Source organism: Notamacropus eugenii, chromosome 1, assembly GCF_028372415.1.
Source record: "Notamacropus eugenii isolate mMacEug1 chromosome 1, mMacEug1.pri_v2, whole genome shotgun sequence".
NCBI lineage: Eukaryota > Metazoa > Chordata > Mammalia > Diprotodontia > Macropodidae > Notamacropus > Notamacropus eugenii.
Window position 1 is genome coordinate 273,994,901 of NC_092872.1, and position 9,213 is coordinate 274,004,113.

General features: G+C 36.3%; 1 pseudogene; it reads left to right on the top strand.

The window, feature by feature from the left end:
• Window positions 1–8,371: 8,371 nt before the first annotated feature.
• On the top strand, window positions 8,372–8,815 carry LOC140525176 (peptidyl-prolyl cis-trans isomerase A pseudogene; annotated as a pseudogene).
• The last annotated feature ends 398 nt before the right edge of the window (window positions 8,816–9,213 follow it).

The window sequence follows — 9,213 nt, forward strand, 5'->3', positions numbered from 1 at the left end:
ATAGGTTAACTCAATTGGCAAAAGAGGTTCAAAAAGCCAATGAGGAGAAGAATGCTTTCAAAAGCAGAATTAGCCAAATGGCAAAAGAGGTTCAAAAGCTCACCGAAGAAAACAGCTCTTTAAAAATTAGAATGCAACAGACGGAGGCTAATGACTTTATGAGAAACCAAGAAATCACAAAACAAAAGCAAAAGAATCAAAAAATGGAAGATCATGTGAAATATCTCATTGGAAAAACAACTGACCTCGAAAATAGATCGAGGAGAGACAATTTAAAAATTATAGGACTACTTGAAAGCCATGATCAAAAAAAAGAGCCTAGACATGATTTTTCATGAAATTATCAAGGAAAATTGCCCTGATATTCTAGAACCAGAGGGCAAAATAAGTATGGAAAAAATCCACTGATCACTGCCTGAAAAAGATCCAAAAAGAGAAACCCCTAGGAACATTGTGGCCAAATTCCAGAGTTCCCAGGTCAAGGAGAAAATATTGCAAGCAGCTAGAAAGAAACAATTCAAGTATTGTGGAAATACAATCAGGATAACACAATATCTAGCAGCTTCTACATTAAGGGATTGAAGGGCGTGGAATATGATATTCCAGAAGTCAAAGGAACTAGGACTAAACCCAAGAATCACTTACCCAGCAAAAGTGAGTATAATACTTCAGGGGAAAAATGGTTTTTCAATGTAATAGAGGACTTTCAAGCACTCTTGATAGAAAATCCAGAGCTGAAAAGAAAGTTTGACCTTCAAACACAAGAATCAAGAGAAGCATGAAAGGGTTAATGGCAAAGAGAAATAATAAGGGACTTACTAAAGTTGAACTGTTTACATTCCTACATGGAAAGACAATATTTATAACTCCTGAAACTTTTTTCAGTATCTGGGTAGTTGGTGGGATTACACACACACACACACACACACACACACACACACACACACACACAGAGCACAGGGTGAATTGAATAGGATGGGATCATATCTTAAAAAATGAAATTAAGTGGTCAAAGAGAAATATATTAGGAGGAAAAAGGGAGAAATGGAATGGGGCAGGTTATCTCTCATAAAAGAGGTAAATAAAAGACTTTTCAGTGGAGGGAGAAAAGGGGAGGTGAGAGAAAAACCTTAAGCTTACTCTCATCACATTCGACTAAAGGAAGGAATAAAATGCACACTCATTTTGGTATGAAAACCTGTCTTATAATACAGGAAAGTGGGGGAGAAGAGGATCAGCAGGGTGGGGAGGATGATAGAAGGGAGGGCAGTGGGAGGAGGGAGCAATTTGAAGTCAACACTCTTAGGGAGGGACAGGATCAAAGGAGAGAATAGAAACAATGGGGGCAGGATAGGATGCATGGAATTATAGTTAATCATATACAACATGAATATTATGGAAGTCATTTGCAAAACTACACAGATATGGCCTATATTGAATTCCCAAAGGGAATGGGTGGGGAGGAAGGGATGGGGAGAAGTTGGAACTCAAAGTTGTAGGAACAGCTGTTGAGTATTTTTCTTTCAGCTAAGAAATAGAAATACAGATAATGGGGTATAGAAAGTTATCTTGCCCTACAGGACAAAAGAGAAGATGGGGATAAGGGAAGGGAGGGATGTTAGAAGAGAGATTAGATTGGTGATGGGGCAATTAGAATGCTTGATGTTTGGGGGGGAGGGGAGTAATGGGGAGAAAATTGGAACCCAAAATTTTGTGGAAATTAATGTTGAAAAATTAAATAAATAAATAAAATTTTAAAAAAGGCAGAATTAGTCAAATGGAAAAGAAGGTTCAAAAGTTCACCGAAGAAAATAGTTCTTTAAAAATTAGAATGGAACAGATGGAAGCTAATGACTTTATGAGAAACCAAAAAATACAAAACAAAACCAAAAGAATGAAAAAATAGAAGACAATGTGAAATATCTTATTGGAAAAACAACTGACCTGCAAAATAGATACAGGAGAGAAAATTTAAAAATTGTGGGACTACCTGAAAGCCATGATGAAAAAAAGAGCCCAGGCATCATTTTTCATGAAATTATTGAGGAAAATTGCCCTTATATTCTAGAACCAGAAGGTAAAATAATATGGCAAGAATGTCTGATCACCTCCTGAAAGGTATCTGAAAGGAGAAACTCCTAGGAATATTGTAACTAAATTCCAGAGTTCCCAGGTTAAGGAGAAAATATTGCAGGGAGCTAGAAAGAAACAATTTGAGCATTGTGGAAATACAATCAGGATAACACAAGATCTAACAGTTTTTACATTAAGGGATCAAAGGGCTTGGATTATGGCATTTCAGAAGGCAAAGGAACTAGGATTAAAACCAAGAATCACCTACCCAGAAAAACTGAGTATAATACTTCAGAGAAAAATATGGTCACTTAATAAAATAGAGGACTTTGAATCATTCTTGATGAAAAGACGAGAGCTGAATACAAAATCTGACTTTCAAACACAAGAATCAGAAGAAGCATGAAAAGGTAAACAAGAAAGAGAAATAATAAGGTACTTACTAAAGTTGAACTGTTTACGTTCCTACATGGAAAAACAATATTTTGACTTGTGAAACTTTTCTCAGTATTTGGGTAGTTGGATGGATTACACACACACCCATACTCACATATAGGTGTATTCATATATCTATATATATATCTATAGATAGATAGATTGACAGACAGACAGATAGATACGTAGATAGATAGATAGATAGATAGATAGATAGATAGATAGATAGATAGATAGATAGATAGATAGATAGATGGATAGATAGATAGATGTAGACAGAGAGCACAAGGTGAAGTGAATAGGAAGGTATGGTATCTACAAAAGTAAAATCAAAGGTTGAGAGGGGAATATATTAGGAGGAGAAAGAGAGAAATGGAATGGGGCAGGTTATCTCTCATGAAAAAGGCAAGAAAAAGCTTTTTCAATGGAGGGGAAAAAGGGGGAAGTGACAGGGAAAAAATGAAACTTACCCTCATCACATTTGACTAAGGGAGAGAATAACATGCTCACTCAATTTGGTATGAACAGAAGGGGAGAAGGGGACAAGTAGAGTGAAGGGGATGATAGAAGGCAGGGCAAATGGGAAAAGGGAGTAATTAGAAGTAAACACTTATGGGGAAGCACAAGGTTAAAAGTGAAAATAGAATAAATGGTGAATGGGATAGATTGAAGGGAAATATAGTTAGTCTAAACAACAACAACAACCACATCAAAAACCCTCTGTTATTTTCCAAACTCCCTTGTTTTTGCTAATTCTCCAAAGTTCATAACATGACTATTCACTGTGAGCCCCGACTTTCCCTCATCCCATGCATCCAATAAGTTCCTAGATCTTACCACTCCAAACTTCCCAATATTTTTTTCCATTGGGCCTTTTTTCTTTATGAATACAAATGTCATCGTACATTGGGCTCTAATCAACCCCTTCTAGATTATTATAATAGCCTCATGACTAGATTTCCTGACTTAAATCTCTTCCAATTCCATTTCCATCTGCATACTGCTACCAAAATTATTTTTCGTAAGCCATGAAATGGAAATGTCACTCTTGTATTCAATAAACTTCAGTGATTCACTATTGCTTGAAAGATAAAATATAAACTCTCCTGTTTACCTTTGAAAGCTTTTAACCATCTTCTCTTATCTTCCCTGCATTGTGGGCTGTTCCCTCTTTCTCTTATTTAGTCAAATGGATGTCCTCTCTGTTCTCTCACATGGCACTCCATTCTTTTCCTTTGCTATCTTACATGTCTGCATAATCTGAACTTGTCTGGACATATCCAGTTTAACTAACATGAAGGTGGCCGTTAGGGAACCTTTCCAACACTGGACTGTATGACTAGAAGCCTTCTGTTTCCCTACTACATGGGTCAAGGAAACCTCCTTTGATTTATTTTTTTGTCTGCATCTTTAAAATTAGAGATACTGAGCCAGTCGCTATTTTTTCCACCACCATTTCTGCCACTTTCTTTTCAGTCACTCTTTCCTATGTCCTCCATCTTGCTTTGTATTTACTCACTGCATGCACACAATGAACTGAACCAGAGGGAAGAGAACTTCCCCTTCTCTCCCTCTTTCACCCCAGATTTGAGAAATGGTTCTGGAGGGTAATTGCTTCTATTCTATCTTACTCTATTTATTCTATTCTATCCTATCCTATCCTATCCTATCCTATCCTATCCTATCCTATCCTATCCTATCCTATCCTATCCTGTCCTGTCCTGTCCTGTCCTGTCCTGTCCTGTCCTGTCCTATCCTATCCTATCCTATCCTATCCTATCCTATCCTATCCTATCCTATCCTATCCTATCCTGTTCTATTCTGTTCTATTCTATTCTATTCTATTCTATTCTATTCTATTCTATTCTATTCTATTCTATTCTATTCTATTCTATTCTATTCCATTCTATTCCATTCTATTCTATTCTATTCTCATTATCAGGTGCCAGAGGTGATTCTTATGGGACCTGTGGGTTTAAACCATGACATATTTGGATCCAGGATTATTGGCAGGATGGGGCATCTTGCCAGCCCAGTATGGAAGTTTTGAGAAGCAAGGGTTCCTGTGACTCAGAAGTAAAACGAAGATTGAATTTGAAACCAATACTGTGTTCTATAGGAACCTAGAATAATTTTAAAACTAATCCCATTTCCCTCCCCAGAAACTAAAGTGGTACAAAGATAGGGAGGATTATATCTCCCACAAGCTGGAGTATTTTTTTTCCATATTTTTGATTATACCTTTCAAAGCCAGTATGTTTGTCTAAAGACTGATATGACACTTGGTGGCTAAAAAGAACCTGGCTACAGGGAGTTACCTCCTAAATTTGGAAGAATATGAAGGTAAGGGAGAGGCTGGAGTAATTGGCAGAGAGTTAAAATGGCCAGACCCCTTAAGTGTAACAGATAACCCTAGGGGTGACCTAGTGCATGTGGAAAGTAATATGCTTTGTATTCCATGTGTAATGAACTCCCTACTTACCTCTTCCTTGTAGAATCAACTTCTATAAGATGAAACTTAGGCATCATCTTCCACATGAAAACTTTCCTTATCCCCATCAACTGCTAGTGACCTTTTGTTTTTGTGTTTAACCACTTGCATTTGTTTGTGGGTGTGAGTGTGTACACACACACATATTACATGCATGCATATGTGTGTGTGTAATGTATATATGTGTATACATTAACAGATCTCCTAAAATGATTACTTTCTTCCCTTACAATATAGGTGCCTGAATCTTAGGAAATCTGGGTATACTCCAAAGTCTGGAAGAATTCATTTGGTGTCTTCCTCTTTAGAATGAAAAATCCTTGCTACTAGGGATATTTTCATAATTTTTTAAAAATTTCATTCCTAGAAAATGTTGCGAGGTCTATGCATAATGGCCTCTTTAAAAATACTCATTAATTGATTATTATTTTATGTACTATGTATGTATTATTTTGCTATTAATTTATACACTACCTTTACATGTACTTGTCAAATAGAACCATATGTTTCTTGTGAGCAAGAATTTTATGATTTTTGTTATTGTATTACAAACACCCACAACATACTTGTAATAACACTTAATAGCATATTTGACAAAGAGAAAATATAACAAGGGCATCATTTTCACAATCAAATATTGAAAGGATTAATGAGTGGTTGAAGATTTTCTTATTTTGCTCATCTAAAGAAGGAAGAAATGATAACCAAATGATGGTGATTTAATGTCACTGTGAAGATGAACTTCCTCATGATCAGTTACCCAAAATGGAATGGACTGCCCCAATAGACAGTGGATTCTCTTTCACTGCAAGTGACAAGGGGAGGCAGGATAAATACTTGTCAGGAAAGATGAAGTCGTTTTTGCTTAGCTGAGGATAGTAATGACTTCTGAGGTGTCTTGTAATTCTTGAGATTTGATAGTCCTCTTATTAGAATAGTATGCAAATTAATCATGTAAATAATAAATCAGCTTCTTAATCCTAATGTTATCATTTTCCCAACCAAATCCACGCTTGGGGAAAGTGGGTTGTCATGACAATTGGATAGGAAATATACCCAATTGGTTATTTTTTTTTCAAACCAGTACATCACATTGGAAGTTATCATCAGTTCTCACAACTTAAACAAACAAAAATGTTTCTCTTTTTAATCCTCAAGTCTCTACCAAATGCCTTTCTCTGATCTGTTTTCTACTCAACTCAAAAGATAAATTTCCTTTTCAGTCTTTTTAAAAATGATTTCACATATCCAAATCAATTATCCATTTTTCTAGTATTAAGGAACAGACATAGAACAGATTCTTGAAAACAGCATATTTGGTATAGTATCAACCTGGTGAAGAAGACTATTTTGAAAGAAAAACCCAGAAAAAATAGCTATGACACTAAAATCAATGATGAATACAGTAGAGAAGAGAGAGAGATGTACCTGATGTAGTGAAGGGGGTGGGCCTTGGATTCAGGATAGCCTGAGTTTGAATCCTTCTCAGAGGCCACCTATGTGCCCATTAACCAGTCACTTAACTTTGCTAAGCCTGTTTCCTCCTCTGAAAAATAAAATAGGGATAATAATAGTAGCTGCCTCACAGTCTATTTGCTTGTTTTTAATAGGGAATCTGTTGTGCTCCTACATAGAAAATGTTTCAAAAATTTAAAATCCCACCTAAATGTTAATAGTTTGTCAGTAATGGAAGACTAAAACTGTAGCACACAACCTTCAGAGGGGCCCTCAGTCCCATTTTACAGATAAGGAAACAATTTTCTCAAGGTAACATGATTTCCTCAAATTCTCATAGTAAAAAATCTATAAAAACCTTTCAACATTAAAAATGAATGTCACACAAGCAACAACGAACGCATGTTAATTTCATTATTTTTTTCATTATTATTGATTCAGACAAATCACTAACCAGCCTCATTGCCATGCCCTTAAACCACTGGAATTCTCAGTAAATGGAAAATGAAGGGCTTGTACAAGTAGAATTACCCAATGGGACATGAATGCTGAAATCAAGTTGTCTTCTCATTAAATATTTACAACATGATCCCTAAAAAACCAAAAAATGTATTGACATTTCAATTTATCATCTTCACTAAGCTGACCACCTGGAAAATAATCATATTTATATCATAAATAAGTACCCATCCAGAAAAGTAAATTAAAGTTATTGAATTAATAACACAATACACATTGAATGCTAATATTACCACCAACTAAATCCCTTAATGCTTATGCAATTACTCTGATTTTCTATGAATGACACGGAGGAAGAAATAAGTCCAAAGCTCAATTAGATTTATAGCTTACCTCTGTCAACTGGGTGGATTCCTATCTCCTGTGACCTCATTTTATTCATAAATAAAAATGAAGGCGGTAGACTAGAAATTATGAGGTAAAAAATTCCTTGCCACTGATGATCTTAACTAACCTAGACCTGCTGGGTTTTCAATAGAACTACTAGCTGTTGTTCATTCTAAGAAAACTGATGTTGACCCAGACAGCTTTTCTTTCAATCAATAAGACTTTGTGTGTGGCAGTTACCCTGCATTAAACTATATTTACATAGTTTCAATCATCTTTTAAATGAAAAAGAAACATTGCTATTAAACTAAGGAGAAGCTATTAAAATATGCAAAAAAAATTAAACCTAAGGAAGAATATTGCTCTAATTAAATGAGTCCAACTGTTTAAAAAAATGCTGAGTGGTAGGATGAAATTTAGGTAGAAAGGTAGAGTTTAGAGACATTTTTCTCTTTAAAGTACATAGTTTTTAAATCCACTGAAGTCCCCCATGGAAGCTCATGGTGATATGTCTGACCTTAAAGACTATGCTAAGACCAAAAGTTCTGGCACATCCCATCAGACTAAAAGGGCTTCTGATAGAAGCTGAATGATTGACTTGGTATCTCCTTCTCTTCCATTCAAAATAGATGATTCATTCTAAAGTTAAAATCCATTTTGCCCCACTTAATTTTAGTAGTGCTGAAATATACTCCATTTGCACCCTCTATTAAAACAGCTCATTTTATACTTTAAGACTTTTATTTATTTCCTTTGCCTAATTTTCTAGGAGCTAAACATTCCTTTAATTTTTCTGCGTAAACTATGTTATCCAGCATTTTAAACTATTTTGTAGATGTCATGTCTGAAACAAACAGTTGACACTCTTAATCAAGAGATTAGGTTATTTACTACAAAACCTAATGTGGGGCTTTGCAGATGCCATCACCAGGAGTCCTCATCTAGGTTCTGTCTGCCAGACACCCATCCCTGCCGCCTCTTCCTCTGCCGTAGCTCTCAGTCCAGGCATCTGCGGCCACGGCCAACCCCAAAGTGTACTTCGACATCGCCGTCGATAATGAGCCTCTGAGCCAGATTACTTTCGAGCTCTTTGCAAACAAGATTCCAAAGACAGCAGAAAACTTCCATGCTCTGAGCACTGGAGAGAAGGTATTTGGTTACAAGGGCTCCTGCTTCCACAGAATCATTCCTGGGTTCATGTGCCAGGGTGGTGACTTCACACACTATAATGGCACTGGTGGCAAGTCCATCTATGGGGAGAAATTTGCTGATGAGAACTTCATATTGAAGCATACTGGCCCTGGCATCTTGTCCATGGCAAATGGTGGGCCCAACACAAATGGCTCCCAGTTTTTCATCTGTACTGCTAAGATTGATTGGTTGGATGGCATGCATGTGGTCTTTGGCCAAGTGAAAGAAAGCATGAACATTGTGGAAGCCATGGAACGTTTCGGTTCTTGGGATGGCCAGACCAGCAAGAAGATCACTATCGCTGACAGTGGACAACTCTCGTAAGTTTTTTGTTTTTTTTTTTTGGTTTGTTTTTTGTCTTAACCATCAAACCATTCCTCCGTAGCTGGAGAGAGCACCCCCAAATCCCATCTGCTATTATACCTGTAATCCTTGTGCTCTCACTTGCTGCAATTGTCTTTGGATTTCATTTCCTTTTTCCTTCTGCAAGTCTAACTAGACAACAGAGTTAAGTTAATGATTATGAAATAAAAACTAAAGTACGAAAAAAAAACCTAATGTGGGCTAATGCTGCCATCAAAATTACTGTAGTATATAATTATGGGTACTCAACTATAAACAAAGGCAGAAGGTACCAGAAGAAACAAAATAACTAATATTTCTCAAAGCACCCAGATAGTCAAATATCTAATCTCAATGATGGGATTTAAACCTAGATACCT